The sequence below is a fragment of the Ambystoma mexicanum genome, chromosome 6p (genome assembly GCF_040938575.1).
Source record: "Ambystoma mexicanum isolate Mex_15411 chromosome 6p, UKY_AmexF1_1, whole genome shotgun sequence".
Lineage (NCBI taxonomy): Eukaryota > Metazoa > Chordata > Amphibia > Caudata > Ambystomatidae > Ambystoma > Ambystoma mexicanum.
The window spans coordinates 847,145,576-847,163,464 of NC_090935.1; positions in this window are offsets into that span (position 1 = coordinate 847,145,576).

The window sequence follows — 17,889 nt, forward strand, 5'->3', positions numbered from 1 at the left end:
CCCTGCCCTCCCAACCCAACGTACCTTCTTTTCTGGTACTTTTTCGAGGGCGAACGTGCTGGGAACACTTCTGTCCCAAGCGTGTCCACCACGATCTGCACAGGCCATTATGGAAAGGAAGAAGGGACTATGTGTAGTCCCTTCTCTCTTTTTCATGGTGTCCATTTTCTTTGTTTACATTTTTAACATTGATTTTGAATGGCCACCAGGGAAAGGGAAAACTGACTCCATTTACCCTGCCCCGGCAGCCATATTTTTTAACATTTCTTTTTTTTTCGGTTCCGTAACATCGAAGCATTTCGGAACAGAAAAACATTGCTTATAGTACCCCGGTATTGCAGGCCGGGGTACTAATAGCAATAAGCCACTGGACGCAGGGGTTTTACTGAGTCAGGTTAAGGGCCCCGGGATTTGACCTGACTCGGTTATGCCCCCAAGTCACTGGGCTTATTGCGTAACTAAAGAGAGCATGATAGAATGCACAGAGCATGCTGGCAAGCTAAGCATATTAAATAACAGCCAAAGATTGGTGATCTGTAGAGCTCAACATAATTTGACATGGTTAAATCTGCAAAAGAAATATGCATGTTAAGCCCCAGCCCACATATCATATATGTGAATGTCTGGTGGGCCAGCCTAAACAGGTTTGTAGTGTTCAGTTAGAGTGAGGAACTGTATTATATTCTTTGATGATATTGCACACCCGCGAGGCAAAGTGAGGGAACATATTTCTGCCCGATTTTTGGGCACTTACTCAGCACACTGCCCCGTGCGTATCTGTGATGAAACAGGTTGCAGTCCTTGCAGCAGTCCAGGCTTTCCCTACTTCTGTTCAGGTTTCTTTGTCTAATTGCCAAATGAATGTTTCAGACTCATCGTAAACTTACCTCCTCAGAAGTGTGGGTTCCTGCAACATAGGCGGTGGCTCAGCACCCTGATTCCCTGTTCACTCATGAGCAGTGAGTCATGACTCCTCACTGGCTCAAGCTGTCTGATCTGCATTTCTGCATGTGGCACTGCTCACAACCAAGTTTTACTGTGTTGTTTGTGTAAGAAAACATGCTGGTGGGGACACACCTCTGGCACCTCGTTTACACTGTCTGTGAGAGCCCTCGTAACTCACACAAATAATAAAGGAATACTCACGTCACATATCATGACCTCACAGGCCTTGGTCCAGGGCAGTATAATTAAGTATTTATTTATGATAAATAAATAGTGTAGTTGCCTATGCTGCTGAATGCACTTGTTCTCCAGGGTACAGTCAGTCTGAATATGTGTCAGGCTGTTTGCAAAACCAAAAAGCACGAGATCTGCGGTGGAAAAAACATGAAAAACCTTTTTTTTATTTTTCTAAGAGAGCGCTTAGCATGCACTTTAAGTTTTCTTGGAGCCTACCTTGTCATGGGACGTTTTGCCCCTCACCCCCATGCCTACCTGGGAATGGGACACACGTTACACCAGCGACCCTGCTCACTTGCTATGAAGGTAGAGTGAGAGGTTTCGAATTCAGCAGCAGAGGTGGGTAGCAGGGATAGAAAATGGCCTGCCCACCTGACACAAGCTGAGACGTTACCAGTCACAGTCCCTTCTGCAAATTGCACCCACTAGCCACTACACTGGTTCTCCCAACAAGCAGGGGAAACGGGTCACTAATACACGTTGCAGAAGCTAGCATATCCATATGATGGTTAGACAGCAATGACAAACATGATTGTGTGAGCTATGTGTGCACTTTATATTATATATACACTTTATATATATTATCTAGTAATAATCGCAACATTACTTTAGACAATTTAACTCCACTGTTACAGCCTATTACCAATCCATCCAAAGACTTCGACAAGGATCCATCTATTCTTGTAGACCTCTACAATCAAACTTTAGATCAAGCTCTCAACCAAATCGGCCCCACTAAATATCAGAATGGCTAAACCAGTAGCATACCTAAATAAATGGTTTACCTCTAACCTAAAAACTCTTCACAATATCAAAAGAACTACTGAGGCCACTTGGAGGAAAACACCCTCTGTGCCCCATAAGGAGAAGTTCACCATGGCGGCAATCAACTGCAAAGCAGCCATTTTCAACACTAAAAAAGACACATTTAATGCTAGAATTGAAAACGCCAAATCAGGAACTCTTTACCATACTGAGGGAACTGGAATCACCAACCCTACACACTGAACCCAGCACTTATGACTCCACCTGGTGTGCTAATATCCAAAAGGCATTATCAGATAAAATAGCCCTACAAACCAAAATAGATACTAAAAAGAGAAGTCTATCCTTGACCACCAAGTAAAAACCCTGACTGATAGACCCCTCCTTGTCACCCATTCTACTTCTCCCCAGTCACCACTGAAGAAATAGAACACATCATCGATAGCCTGAAACCTTCCAGATGACAGGGACACACCTGTACAGCCCTACTCATCAAGGAAGGATCCAAGGAACTTGCGCCATTCATCACCTCCCTAATCAATTCTTCCTTTGAAAGCTGTTCAGTCCCCAACAATCTTAAAGAGGTATTGGTTATACCCCTCCTTAAAAAACTAAATCTAGATCCAAACATTCCAACTAATTATAGACCCATCACTACAGTCCCATTCCTCCGAAAAATTCTAGATAGAGTGGCCATCTCCAGATTCAGAAACACTTGGAGGACAATAACCTTCTAGGCCTCCACCAGTCTGGTTTCAGACTGAGGCACAGCACTGAAACAGCCCTCCTTGATCTAAAAATCCAAATGGACGAAGCCAAAGACAAAGGAAACCACTCCCTCCTCCTACTGTTGGATCTTAAAGCAGCTTTTGATCTCGTAGATCACCAAATCCTAACTAAACATCTGACCACCGCTGCTTCATTTTCACAGAACGCTGCCAACTGAATCTAATCCTTCCTTTTGGACAGTACAACGCTGGTCTTTGCACCTAAAGCATCTACCGACCCAGTACCCATCACCTGCAGAGACCTCCAGGGCTCATGTGTGTTGTCCACTCTCTACAGTTTATTTACAAAGCTCCTCTTCGACCACCTTGACAGCTTGGGTGTCACCTACATTAACTATACAGATGACACCAAGTCCTCATCACTCTCATGGGTTCCTATGTCCAATATTCCAAAATGTTAAAAAAATTATACCAACACATCCAAGCATGGATGGCTACCCACAACTTTTGTCTAAAAAACGATAAGACTGAGCTTCTGATCGTAGGCTCCCAAGTGTTCCTTAACAAGCTAGACACTCAGTTCACAGCTTTCAACATTGATGGGAACATCTATCTAGATTCCACTCTTTCACTCAAAAGACAAGTCAATGCAACAGCGTCGGCTACAGCTTACACTAATAAACTTATCACCTCATGTAAACATTACCTATCCACCTATAGCTGTCTCTCGCTTGCCAGAGCCCTGATCCTATTGAAGTTGGACTATTGCAACACTCTGCTCATAGGCTCGTCCAAAAAAATTTGAATAAACTAAAAATCCTACAGAACAATGCTCTCAGGTCAGCCTTAAACATCCCTCCATCTAACCACATCTCTGCCATACGACGGGATACTCCCTGGCTCCCAGTTCGAGATAGAATCTCCCTATGCATGCTAGTAATCACACACAAATGCCTTTCTTAGTCAGCACCGCACTGGCCGACAAGTTCTCCGGGAACCATTCCTCGAGACTCACCAGATCCCTTTACCCTCACTGTCTCAGTATCCCAAAGTTCAATCTGAAAACCGCAAGGGGTCCAGTTTCCCGGTCTTAGCCACCAAGCTATGGAACAATTCTGCAGATTTTTAAGCAAATGCTGTTATAGACCAGCTCTGCTGTTGCTTCTGTCTGCAGAATCAGAATTGATTGCATGGGCCTGTTATCTGACTTGAAAAGTGCTATGCACATCAGAAAGGGGATTTTAAAGGGTCAAGATTTGGTTTAATTATCTTGTAATTCGTGATGCTAATGTATTTGTATGGCGTAGTAATTTTGTTAGGGCAAACTGTTCTATTTTGTATTATGATGACTTTTAAGCTGTGTATTGTTTGTGTTTGATGCATATTTTTATATCCGAATAAACATGATGAACTGAAATTAGGTTTTACTGATCCAATACTTTTATTTTAAAAAGAAACCGTTCAGGGATAGTTTCATTTTAAAATGAAATAAAAGTGTACAAAGCAGTTAAAACTTGCACTTCAGTGCACTGCACTGAACGTTCCCATAAACAGCAGGCACATTTGTTGGGGAGTTGTATTGTGTCTGGGAGAGTACATGGTGATGAGGTTTCTGGAAGTGGGTCAGGCCAGCAGGGAAAATGGTTCCACTATGTCTTTCATGCACTTCGACCACTGAGGATAGTGTGGTTAGTGTTAGAGTAAACATCTCGGATTGGATTAAAGCCTGTGGAGGCTACAGAATTCTCTACCTTTTGATGGGAGGAGCGCAGTGCCGATTTGATCGGCCAGATCAGTGTCAGTTTCAATCAGGGCCGATCACTTCAGTCCGTGGCACTTCAACCATGGAACTAAAATGCCAGGACTATCGGTTGGTTAGTCATTTGACCCCCGATGCACATTGATCGAGACTCTTGGGATATTTGGGACAAACAATATTAAAATTAGATTATTTTAAAGCCCAGCAGACACCCACTCGAACTCCAGAACCTTCAATCCTACCCTGACTTGTTTGCAATAGGTTGCCCCTTTCCTAACAAATATCTCTTGGCTGTGCCACGGATTGCATCTTTCAGCTGCCCCGATTCCTCACATGGAACATCTAGAAGTTGACATCAATGCAGAGCATTGTTGCAGCTCTTGACAGGAAAATATGCAGAGTGCATTGCATGTTAGTGGAAATCTAAAAATACGACACGAGCATGTGTTATATGAGACCTACAATCCCCAAACTATGCAACTAGAAGTCCCAGGCTATCAAACCTAACCAATCCGTAGTCGCTCATTGCGCAAGTTACATATTGTGCATTTTTTCATTAGCTATCATGTGCCGGTTCAAGTAGAAGTGATTCCGTTATGTGTGTACTTCACAAAAAGCCTCACAGATTTATAGTTTATTAAACAATTGGTTATTATTATTATTATTGTTATTATTATTATTATTATTATTATTAATAATAATAATAATAATAATAATAATAATAGCAATAATAACAACATTGATCATTAAAAGGGTTCAGAGCATGGGTTAAGTTGTCCCTCCGCCCCTCAATGGCATTGTCAATTGTCATTCATTGTTTTTGCCCAAAGAGAAAAGTTACATAAATGGCTTCCACGAAAGGCAACAGTGCTTCCCTTGTGACATGGCTTTGACTAGGTAATGTTGTTTTATCAACACGTGGCATTGGATTCACTGTTATTAATGTTATAACGCATCTTCCCCAATTGTACCAGCTTGTATATTTTTTTTACCTTCTCTTAAAGGATTAGAATGTAATGCTGTTTAGTGGTGTGCCACACCTGAGTAGAAACACGTTTGTTTTCGGCTTAGTGTGTCTAGATGAGGCCATGCGTCCGGGTCAGCACTTTTCTCATTGTGGGAGTTATTAATTTCAATTGTACACACTTGACATAAGCACTTAATACCAATGATACCTAATAGAACATCTCAAAACTGGAAATGTACTGGGCAAATACTTGTCAACCACATTTTAAATATGAACCAACAGACAATGAAACCTGTGTCCCAATACGAGACCTAGTGTCTTGGTGCGTGGTGACCTTTGCTGGACACTTTCATGTTTCCATCACTGGCGCGCCTAATGCGAAAATAAGATAACCGTTCACCTCTCTTCATGGTTTACCACTGCATGCAAATCTGGGGACCACATGTATGGTTTTGGTGGAGCCAAGAGTCTGTTGTCCAATAAAAAAAAGAGTGAATGTTCATCTACGGGCTCTGTCAATGTTCTGTTGGTCGTGAATTGATTAATGATGAACAGTCATGAGAGATAGATTTGAATGCCACCTCTGTCAAAGTCTATTTGAATTTTGAATGATCGGTCCCCTGTCCTTACTCCACATTTTGTTACTTTGCACTCTGTGGCGTTCTTACACGCTACTGTGGAGGTTCTCCTTCATGTTTATGTTGCACCCTTCCAATGGGACGCACTGTAGAACAGCCTGTCAGCGGGGAAAGGTTTAGACACGATAGAGCCGCGAGGGGATGCCGGTTTAGAACAAAAGATCATTTGAAGAAGCGGGGGCTGTGGGGAAAGGGTGTTAATTGCCAGGTTTCTTCTGCAGCACTTCCACGGGACACACAATTCCGATCACCTGACCGCCAAACTGTCCTTTAGCGTTCCTCCTGGCAGCATGACGTTTCAGCAAAGTATGAATAAGACAGGCACAGCACACAAAGTGGAACTGCACACTCTGAACAGCCATCACACTTCCGTTAAAATCTGTTGGTATGGTTTTTTCAGAGGTTTCTTTCAGAGCTTAAATATATTTTTAACATATGGCATATCAACAGAAAATCACTTGGGGTAATTCAACCAGACGTTAATATATATCTGTCCAAATGAGCATTAAGTGACAGATGTACACATTCATTCAAATGGCGTCATGCATATCACTTTGCATCGAAAATGTGCATAGCTCATGGATGCGGCATGACAAATGAATGCATTTACCTTCAAAACTCTTGCGGACCAGGAGGTGGCCTTAACACACACCTGTGGACCTTTTCGGGAGCAGGCTACACTTTTTATGTAGAATGGCAGACATATAGGATGAGGGGGTCAAGGAAGTGGAGAAGTGCCATTGCACAAACATTTGACAATGCGTGATCTATTCCTTATTGTGGCTTACATTGTGGTGCGGGTAGAGACTCTTTTTCCGGCTCCATGGTAAATTCTCCATCATTGCACTTCGCAATAGACTGTGGCTTTGCCATCATATTCTCGGTAAGCACAGACACACACTCAATGGCATCAAGTGCTAGGGTGACATTGAGCATTAAGAGACTACCAGGGAGAAGGATGCAGACAGAAGGCCCATGCAGGTGGAGCAGGTTGCAGACCCGACTTTCAGTTTACCCTGACACTTACAAAGGTGACAAGGACTGGTATGCTCCCTTCACAGAAGTGACTGGGATCAGAGGACCAGTCACTCCATGTAACTGAGTAATAAGAAACCAGATGTTGTCCACCTCAAGTGGAACCATAGTCTCAAAGATCTTCTCAATACTTTCAACTAATCCAATCAGTGATGCTGTCAATTACAACCCGGATCACTATTATTGCCCTTGGAGTTTCAGAAATTTCACTCGCAAGTTGCAAAGGAAAACATGCCTTTCATCTCTCCTGCTCTTAAAGAGATTATTAATCAGTCCTTTCTGCCTGGAGGTTTTCTCACAAGAATTAAGACATGCGATTGCCCCTTCATTCTTAAAGAAACCCAAATGTTGACCTATGGACCCAGACCATTTTTACCCATTTTCATAGCTTTCCTAATGGGGTAAAACGATTGCGATGGTGGCAACATGCAATCTGCAGAGCCATATGGAATTCCATATGACTGATCTTCTCCCGATCTGATTTTGCTACCGTCATGTTACCCCCCGACTAATGATACTTAAATGTTTGCAGATAAGGGCAATGTGTTATATTCTGGGCCTGTGCCTGGCTGGCTCGCAATGCTGTGAGCCCATTGGTTCATAAGCAAAATTAAACTCAAAGACAGAGAAATACTCAGGTTTAATCTAGTGGATGATGCACCCCTTCATACTCAGTTGGTGTCGTTAGGCACAGGCGATGAGGGAGATATGTACTGAAGTATTTTCAGATAAACCTATTGGTGAAATATGTGCATAGGCCACGGGTGAAATAACGTTTCTTCAGTGAATTTCACAGGTTTTTGTTAGCGCAACTTAACCATAAGGTCCCTTTAACAAAGTTTTTTGAGTGAATTTCATAGGTTTTTATAATGCAACTTAACCATAACGTCCCTTTTGCTAAGATTTTTCAGTGAATTTCATGGGTTAATAGTGCACCTTTAATCTGCTGCAAACCCCTTTAATTGTACTCCTCCCTCCCCAATATGGCAGATATGGAGTCCTTGGACAGCACGGTAGTCGTAGGACGTCGGGCAGCATTTACAAGGCTCAGAATCATAGGGCAGAGTCAAAAGGGATGTACCCATCAACCAACAAACAGATGTACATAAAATCAAAATTAATGTTTACAACATGCAAATAAATATACCTTATTGTACAAACACTTACTTGAAAAAAATATGAATTCTTTTTTAATTTAGCAAACACTAAAATGGAATGCACCAATCACAAACCATAACTGTACATTTCATATAATCTCCTCACTACAACTCTGCATACAGATTGAGAAACACCAGGGGCTTATTGAACAACACATATTTACTAAACAGTAAGTGCATCACATTTATTTCTCGGTTATTAGCTTTCATTATATGTATAAACATAAACAGAAGCACTTATTTTTCTCACAGAAATGGCAAGCAGACTTGAGTGGTTAGAGGAGACATTCCCAAAAGACGAAATGAGTGACGATAACATCTCCAATGGTATAAAATACATATTTTAATGTAAACATATAATGTATTTTGTGCACACCTTAGTAAAATAATAATTTCTATTTTTATTACAATCCATAGTTTTCATGAAGAAACCATGCCCCAGTTTAACTACACACAATTACAAGAATCACAAACAGAAGTCCTATCCCCAACTGTAAATAATGAAATCATGAACTTGTACAGTATGTCAAAAATCGTGTCATTAAAAATGTTCCCTATCACGTCTTGCACCTTCCCCCTTTATCCCCAGCAATCGTCCACAGCAACTTCTGAACATTTTAATCAAAGACACTTTTATGAAACCTCACAGTTAGCAGAAGTTACATGAGTAATGAGAGCAATTGATCAGTTACAAAGAAAAGAAGTAGTATCCTGCATGTTGGTGAGTAGAGTGCAGTTACAATGTACAGGTCTATGGTATGAGTGGGAGGGGTTGCAGGTTAGGTGAAGAGCTGGGTTGTGAGAGCTTTGTGAAAGATCCAATATGATTTTTCAGTCCTGAGGAAGGGGGAGGTTGTTCCAAGGTTTTGCAGCAATGTAGGGAAGCTGGAACCTCCTGCTTTGCATCTCTTGACATTGGATACGACTAGGCAGTCAGTGTAGGGAGACCTGGTGGTTCTGGAGGAGGGCACCTTGGTGATTCTGTGTGTGAGGTTTGGGGGACCTGTGTTAAATAAACATTTGTGGGTGATGGCGAGAGTTTTAAATCTAATGTGCTCCTGTATGGGGAGCCAATGTGCTTTTCTTCCAGCTTTGGAGATGTGTTCTATTTCTGGGATGTGGAGGGCCACTCTCAGGGCATTGTTTTGAACCACTTGTAATCTTTTTATGGTTCTCACTGAGGTGCCTGGGAAGAGTACATTACTGTAGTCGATCTTGGAGTCATTGATAGCGTGGGCGATTGTGAGGCAATTTGTTTTTGTGAGGAAGGTTCTGGCACCACTCAGTACCTTGGTGGAATAGGCTGCTGAGGAGCCAATGGTGCTTACTTGCTTGGACACGGTAAGTGAGGCATCAAGTTAGACTCCTATAGTCTTCTCTGTTGATGAGACAGGAATTGTGCAGGAATTGTGCAGTTATCTATCTTGAAGGGAGAGTACTGTTTGTCAAGGGACTTCAGGGCATTTGGAAGGCCGATGATTAGAATTTCCATCTTATCGCTGTTAAGGCAAAGATGGTTGGCTACCATCCATGCCTGTATGGTTGAGTAGATCTTGTTGAGGGGATGGAGTCTGCTTCGTAATTGCCTGATAGAGGGATCAAGATTTGAGTGTCATTGGCATAGTTGGTGTAGGCTATGGCTAATGAATCAAGGATGTTGAAGAGAGCCCGGCGAAGATATTGCAGAGAGTTGGGGTGATGCAGGGCGCCTGTGATATGCAGCAGATGATCGTAGACAGCGAGGTGTGTGCAATCTCTGAGAAGACCCTCCCTTCCAGAAAGAATGCAATCCAGGCAGGGACAGGTGCAGAGAAATTTGGGTCGGTGGTGAGGTAATGACACAGGATTTGGTGGTTGATCAAGTAGAATGCCACGGATAGGTCTAGGAGGAGAAGCAAAGTAGAATTGCCTATGTCTCTGATCTCGTCAAGTTGATTCTTTAAATCGAGAAGGGCAGATTTGGTTACATGGCCTGGGCGGAAGCCTGATTGACGCATCCCTAGAATTTGGTTGTCTTCCAGGAATTGCTGAACCTGCAGATAAGCTGCACGGTCTTAGATTTTTAATAAGAAGGGGACTGTGGTGATTGGCCTATAATTTGAAGGAATTGCAGGGTCAAGGGTGTTTTTTTAGGAGAGCGAGAACCCATGCTTCTTTGAGGCTGACTGGGAAGGCACTCTTAGCAATTGGTGCATTCATGAAGGCAGTGATGACTGGGGCTAGCATGTCAGAGCAGTCTTTGATAAGAGTTGCAGGGCAGATATCACCTTTAGATTTTTAAGGTTTTAAGCTTTTAACCAATTTAAGGACTTTAGTTTCAGAGAGATCTCTGAAGCAAAACTGTGTGGAGGATGTGGTGAGGGGGGAGCAGCTGATATTGGTAGCTATGAAGTGGGTGTTGAATAGGACTTGTTGAGAGATAATCTTTGCATTTAAGGTATCGATTTACCTAGCAATGCTGCCTGGATATCTGAACAGCTCAAGGCAACTTTAGTGAGTGAAGTGGGCGGTGGGGCAGGAGCTCCAAGTTCTCTGAAGATCTTGAAAATGTTTTTTACATCATCATTGCTAATTCTCGAGTTGAAAGAGTTAGATTTTGCTGCAATGGTGGCAGATTTATAGAGTCTGGCTATTTTGCTGAAGTCATTTTTGAGAGCGTTGGTCGGGTTCTTTAGCCATGTTATCTGGGCTTGTCATTTCTGGGAGTGCAATTCAAGTAGGTTGGGGGTAAACCAAGAGTTAGAGCGTCAGTCTTTTTTGTATATGTGGTAGGCTTTTTTGTATATGTGGTTTTCACTGCACTAGAGAGGATGACAGTGTAAGTGTTCACTATTGAAATGTGGTTGGATTTGAAGGTGGGCTGGAGGGCAGGGGTGTTGAGCAGGGGCAGAATGCTTTCTCTGTGAGCTTCTTGTCATGGCAGGTGGTAGTGGTTTAGGTATGGTTTTGGTGGGTTGTGGGATGGAGAAATGGGCGATGTAGTGATCTGACCAAGGACAAGGGGTGGTGTTACTGGTGGTGACCTGGCAATTATGGTAGGCGATCCAATCTAACATGCATTCTTTACTAATGGGTAGGCTTGGTGCTATGCTGGTAAAAGAGGAGTTTACCATGCTTAGAATGTTCATTTGTGGCTTTTGGTGCCAGTTGGAGAGGTTCACCGGAATAGATGGTGATCAATTGTGGGAAGTCCTGCTTGATGTTTTGGAGCGTGGATAGTACTATGCGTTCATTCCTTTTCAGAGGGGCTGACTCTTGGAGAGTAAAGCAAAGTTGGATTGAAGGCAAAGTGTTGTAGGATGTGTGCGTGTACGAAGGGAGGAATTTCTTGTGAGCATGCTTAGGAGGTGTTGTGGGGTGGAAGCATGAGGATGCAGGAGCGGAGTCTCTGATTCCTGTGTGTGGTTGGTGCCAGAATTTGCAGATGATGTCCTGTTGGGGGAGGGGCAAGGCTGAAGGGGATTCGAGGAGCTGAGAGCAAATGCACCCTTTGTGTGTGGGACAGGCAAGTAGGCAATTTTGCAGGGTTTGTTGTTGTTGGAATTGTTTATTGTTTTGGCCGTGACTGTGACTGCAGTACAGTGTAGAGGGGATGCAAATTCGCTCGCTGCTGGGCGGTGAGAGAAACGATGGGGGATGTTATTGTTTACATTGGGATTTTAATTCATTGGGAGTGTGTGCACAAGCGATGAGCAGGGTGGGAGGTGTAGTTCCCACGTTAGGGGCCGCGAGCATGCTTTGGTAGAGATGGGCAGGGTGCCCAAATGGTGAGTATTGTACAGGGGTGTTTAGTGATCCCTGAAGTTGCGAGGTAGCCGACAGCACTTGGCTGACTGCCACTTTTCTGACTGGCAATGCAAGGTTGTGATAATCCTCACTGCTGTGGTGAGTGCTGCGGTGCATTAGTATGTTGGTGCTTCCCAGAGGCGCGCATGCTGCGGCATTCGGAGAGGACCAATCGTGATTGCCTATACCTGGTGGCAGAAAAGTGCTAGGGGGAGGCTGCTGGATGGATGGGAGGCAGGACAGGCATATAAATAGTTTACTGTGCAGCGGGTGGGTTCGATGTAACATATGAGGTACAGCACTGCTATTGAGCAGCTGAGTTTTCTCTGATCCCGATGTAGCTTTGCGCACAAAGACTAGGGTCGGGGTGTGTGCATCGTAGTTAGTTGGGTCGGTTGAGTATGAATTTTGGATGCATGGTATAGCGTGCATATTACAAAACCTAACATTGCAGTGAGAGGGAACAACATTACTTTCAGTACAAATCAGGCATGCGTTCACAGCATGTATCAGTTTAGAATATACTTGGAACATACCTGGAAGAATATTAGCAAAACTGCTATTTATCATTCAAATGGCACCAGTCATTACCATTGCTCCTCCCCAAGAGCCACCACCAGCACCACCACCAGCTGGAGGACCTATGGAACAAAAAAGCACAGTACTTCAAAAGACAATGAAGAGGACCAAGAAGATGAGGTAGAGGAATTGCCTACCTCTAGCATCCAGAGTTCTTTACCACTGTTGGGAATGTAACAAAGACTAAAGCTACCAAAGTGAAATGCAATGAGTGCAACATTGTACTTAGTCACAGACTACCTGGACAGTACTCCTACAGGACCACCTCAGCATGCCACCACACAAAATCCTCGAATCCAACCACTTCAGTGTTCTCAGACAGGCTGTTCCTTTCATAGCAAGTAGTAAACTGTCTTCATCCACCTCATCTTCCTCAACCAATACTGTAACCACACATCTACTTCTGTGGGACACACACTCCCACCAGCTACCTTGCAAGCGATAAAAGAGGCTTTTGATCCTTGGAATCAGTGATGTGTTTTGTAATGTCATCAGTGTTCTCATACAACATGTAATTAGTGATGTCATAAGTGATGTGATCTTTGATGTCATCATTGTGGTCATAGTCTGTACCACGGGGCACAAAGCTAGGGTGGCTTTAGCTGAATTTCAGGGGTTTTGCTGCATTAAGTTCTCACATTAACATCCCTGCAACTAAAGTTGTTTCCTTGATTTTTCAAGGTTGTGTTACAATATATTACTCACCTTAACTTCCCTGTAACTTAAGATTGTTCCTTGAATATAGTTGTGGTTAAGTTGTAGTCCCATACGATGAGCAGTTTTAGGGTGACATAACTTTTGGGCACTTAGAGGAAACTATTTGAAACTTCCCAAAACAAATATAGACTCAATTTATAATAGTTTGTGAACGTTTTATGTGGCATCATCAGGAGGGGCAAAGTAACTGTGAGGGTGGGGGGTGGAGGGAAACCTTCACATAATCACAAGATGGTTCTTTAAAAAATATTTGTATTGTGCCTACAGACCGAAACTGCTGGATAGATGTTCACCAAATTTGCGAGAGGAGCAGCAGAACATGCCCGACAGTGAGCATTTATAAATTTGAGACGAATCTGTCCAGTGTTATTCTTCTTCAAAATTGCAAAAAAAATAGGTACAAAAAACTACTGATGATGTAACTTTGGTGCTTTAGTCATGGATTGAGGCCATGGCCAGTGGCCACATTGTCCTGGCCATGGTAACAAGGTAGAGGTTATGGGGCTAAAGATCCATTGGACCGTGTTGCAGGGCAGAATCCAAACATTGTACAGTCTACAGCTGATTCCGGCGCTACTTATTGACTTGAGGTTATGTGTATGCAAGCAGCAGGACAACGGTCTAATTACCCTCAGACTGTAGAGGGAAAAAAATTTCAAAAATGTGAGTTATATTAGACCTCTAGGTGGTCCGCGCTAAACACAAACAAAGATATAATTTGTACAATAAATAAAAAAAATAAAAAAAAAATGTTTATGTGGAGAAACGTTGATACTCAGTGTAATCTTGACAAAGAACATAACAGCAATTTTTCTTAGCCTTAGTTGGTTTTAATTTACAAGTTGAAAAATATGTTTCATTGAATTTAGTATTCATTAAATCCTCGGCTTACTTGCCAGCCAAACGAAAAATGCTTGATAGTTACAGCTATCCAATCTAGTCCCTTTTGGTTCACAAATTAAAAAATAGGTTGCATTGAATTTTATATTCATTCAATCGTGGGTTTTGTTGCCAGCCACTAAAAAAATAATTTTCAATTTTAACTTCCTGCAAAATCGGTATAAGTCAATAATCGTTTCAAAATAGTCGTATGTATTTGTTGGACAAAACGTGAGTCCTTTGTTGAGTGTTGAGATTAGGTCTTTTGGTAACGTTTGGTTTGTAAGGTTGATTGTTAAGTTTTCCTCTTGGATTGATTCATTGCCCTGGTTTGTACGCCATTGCTTTTGTCTGTATCGATTCTTTTGGTGGTTACCTGTTCCTCTGTGCCCCCTCTTTGTTTTGCAGTATTGACTGTCATGGTAGATCCCTATTTTGGATTTTGTTTTAAATTCAAATGTGTTTTTTTGAAATGTCTGTACTCTTCTAAAAAAAATAGAAGAGGATGGGATTGGGTTTTGTGGGCCCTCAGTTTCCTGTACTTCTTCTGGGATGGATTCTGATGATACTTGTTCCGATTCACTCAAAAAATCTGATTCTGAAGATGGTGGGGTAGTTGGTTGTGGTGGATTAGTTTTCAATTTTTGTGGGTTCTGAGGTTTTAATTGTCTCCCTGCTGGTTTGTTGAAGGTGTACACCCATTTAAATTTATAATCTAGCTCGTCTCGTAAGAATTGACGTTGTTTTTTAAGTTTGATTTCTCCTGAAAATTTCTCAATGATATCATCAAGTATTTCATAATTTTTAAAAGTTTTTTCTGGAATATTTAGCAGTTCAATGTTCTCCTTGATTTTGTCTATTTCCTTAATTAATTTGTCATGTTTTTTTTTAGCATTATCAATCAGTTTCTGAATCATCTGTCGTGAAGTATTGGTGAGTAGTTCCTCCCAATCTTGTAAACTCTCAATGTCATCCTCATCAAATGGTGGAAATATGGAAATTCCGAGACCTCTCAGTATACGTCGGACTTTGAAGTATTGCTCTAGTGTCCTTATTTCCCACCATTTCGAAAGTTCAGATTTTAGCAATTTTTCTTGTTGTTCAAATAGAATTTTCAAAGATTTTGAGTTTGTTTTCTGTTCAATAGTGGGTGTTATTTTTTTATTAGCCTCCTTATTTCTGTCAGAGAAGCATTTCAGCATGGTGGTATAAATTTGAAAAAAGAAAATAATTCTGTTCAACTTCGTCAAAAAGAGTCTATATTTCTGTATATTGAGTCGAAGATTGCTGCTCAGTACAGCTTATAAAATATAATCCAAAAATTGTACAGTCTACAGCTGATTCCGGCGCTACTTATTGACTTGAGGTTATGTGTGTGCAAGGGCAGGGCCCATTTTTGACTCGGGGTTGCTCAGGGGGTCTCTGCGACACTCCTTACCCCCTTGCATAGTGCACTCTCCAGTTGCATTGTCTAGGTGTGGCATACGTACAATGGGAAGTACTGCTTATTCACATAGTTTGGGAGCCAAACATACACGCACGGCCAATTGGATCAATTTCGTGCAACAACACCATGCAAATGGTGAACACTGCCTCGAGAATGCACACGGCACCTTGTGTCTTTTGCTGCATTCAGGTGGCCTAACAGTTCGAATCTGCATTCGCCTTTGGGAGGTGGGGGATTGGATTGCATGCTATATGTTTGAACCACTTCTGAAATGTTGCAGTTCACATAAAGCATGATGGAAAATGGCGGTCCAATGGGCGATACAAATTCATTTTCATTTACCTTTTCTTTTTTGGATTTCTTTTGAGCAATGGTCCTGGGTGAAGTGTCCTATTGACTTTCTTGTGGCTATTTGATGGGGTTGCAAACTGTACACTTCAAAATAGACTCCAGTGATTGACATATCCAACTCCCTGCTGCGAGTGTACACTACCAGTAGGCCAAGGTCGTATTGGCCCCAAAATCGTCCCTGGGGAGTGGGGGCCCGTTTCAGGCCATGCCTGGGACGGTTTGGCGAAAAGAAAATTGAAAAATAAAGATTTCTTTTTTTAATGTTTTTTTTTTTCAAAAACCCTTTCATCATTCTTAGGTCGATAAATGAGTACCAACAATGGTTGGGTGATATTGTATGCATATTTGTTCTATAAAAAAGAGCTTAAGCGTAAGTGCTACACAATAACATATTATCATTTGGCCTTGGACGTCTGCTTGGATTCACAGTAATTTAGTGTACTTAGGCACAATGCTATTTGATGCCAGGAAGGTGAAAGGTCGTGTTTCATCGCTTTCTGGGATGTCACTTTTGGGGTGGGGTCAAATGACATCATTTCTGATGAAGTCATCAGAGGTCAAGGGTCGTGAGGCGAGGGGTAGGCCACTTTTTTGAGGCGAGGGGTGGGCCACTATTTTTTGGGTGAGCGGACCAATTTCTTTTCCCAGTCCAACCGTGCACTATGCTAATACATTCCTTTACAATTATGTGTTCGTGTTTGTGGTGGTGGCGAAGTTAAAGCTACCTCACATGGTATCCCTTTCAGTACCAAGCTCATTTTGGGGGTACATAGTTTTCTTGAGAGTTACGCTGCTGAATTTGCTTCTGACTTTAAACTATTCCTGTTTCATATGGCTACTATATATTGCGGTACCGTTAACAACCTTCCTGGATGATTGATTTCGTTTGAAAATATATAAGGACCTTGCTTGTTCTCCCATCAGCCCCCTTTCTGGGACAGCACAGCTATCACCCATGGCCACCATGCCTTCGTCATGTCTTAATCCCTCCAACCCTTTAGGCGTTACTGTTACTTTCCTATATTTTTTCAAGATTGCCAATGCCTCCAAGATGTTCTTGTCACCAATGCTGAACACAATGTTCCTTACACAAAAAACATTGTTCAGCTGCAAAAAAATGATATCAGTACTGTTGATGTTACTAAGAATAGTCATATCTTCTTTGCACCGAAACCAAAAAGAAATATCTTCTGGTTGCTATCCTCATCTCGGTGACAATTGCGAATCATCCATTTGTATCTGGACCTAAAGATTTGTACAATGTGTAGTTTGAATGCATTGTGCAGAAGAGCTGCAACCTGGAGAATTATTTCTCCGTTTCTACCCGGTATACAGCTTATACGGTGTCCAGTTATAATTTCGAAAACATAATTTCGAAAGTAAAAAAAAGTCGAATCAAAAATGTCGAAAAAAAAAATGTCGAATTGTTTTTTTTTCGATATTTTTTTTTGGCTCTAGTTTCTGTGAAAAAAATAGGTAAAAATAAAAAAAAGGACATTTTTTTTTTCGACGTTTTTTTTTCGACTTTTTGACTTTCGAATATTTTGTATTCGAAATTATGTCTATGAACCCAGCTTATACTACAACATGTTGTCAAATTAACGTTTTGCTTATACAACAGTTGTATTTCACGCATCTAAAGTGTTATCCATTACTAGTCTTACAACCGACTTGGAGTGCCTGCAAATCCAGCCAAATATGGTTCAAGTTGCTGCATTTAAATCCTGGCCGTTACGTTAGTACATAGAAAAGTAAGGGTCTATTGAGATACGGAAAGATGAAGTCTAGTCAGCGAGAAGTGTAGCATGTAAAAACTATGAGGGTAATTCATAGAATTTCGCAGAAAAGTGTCGCAAGCGGCTGGCGCAGAGTGTCCGCGTGCGATTGACTGCGCCAGGC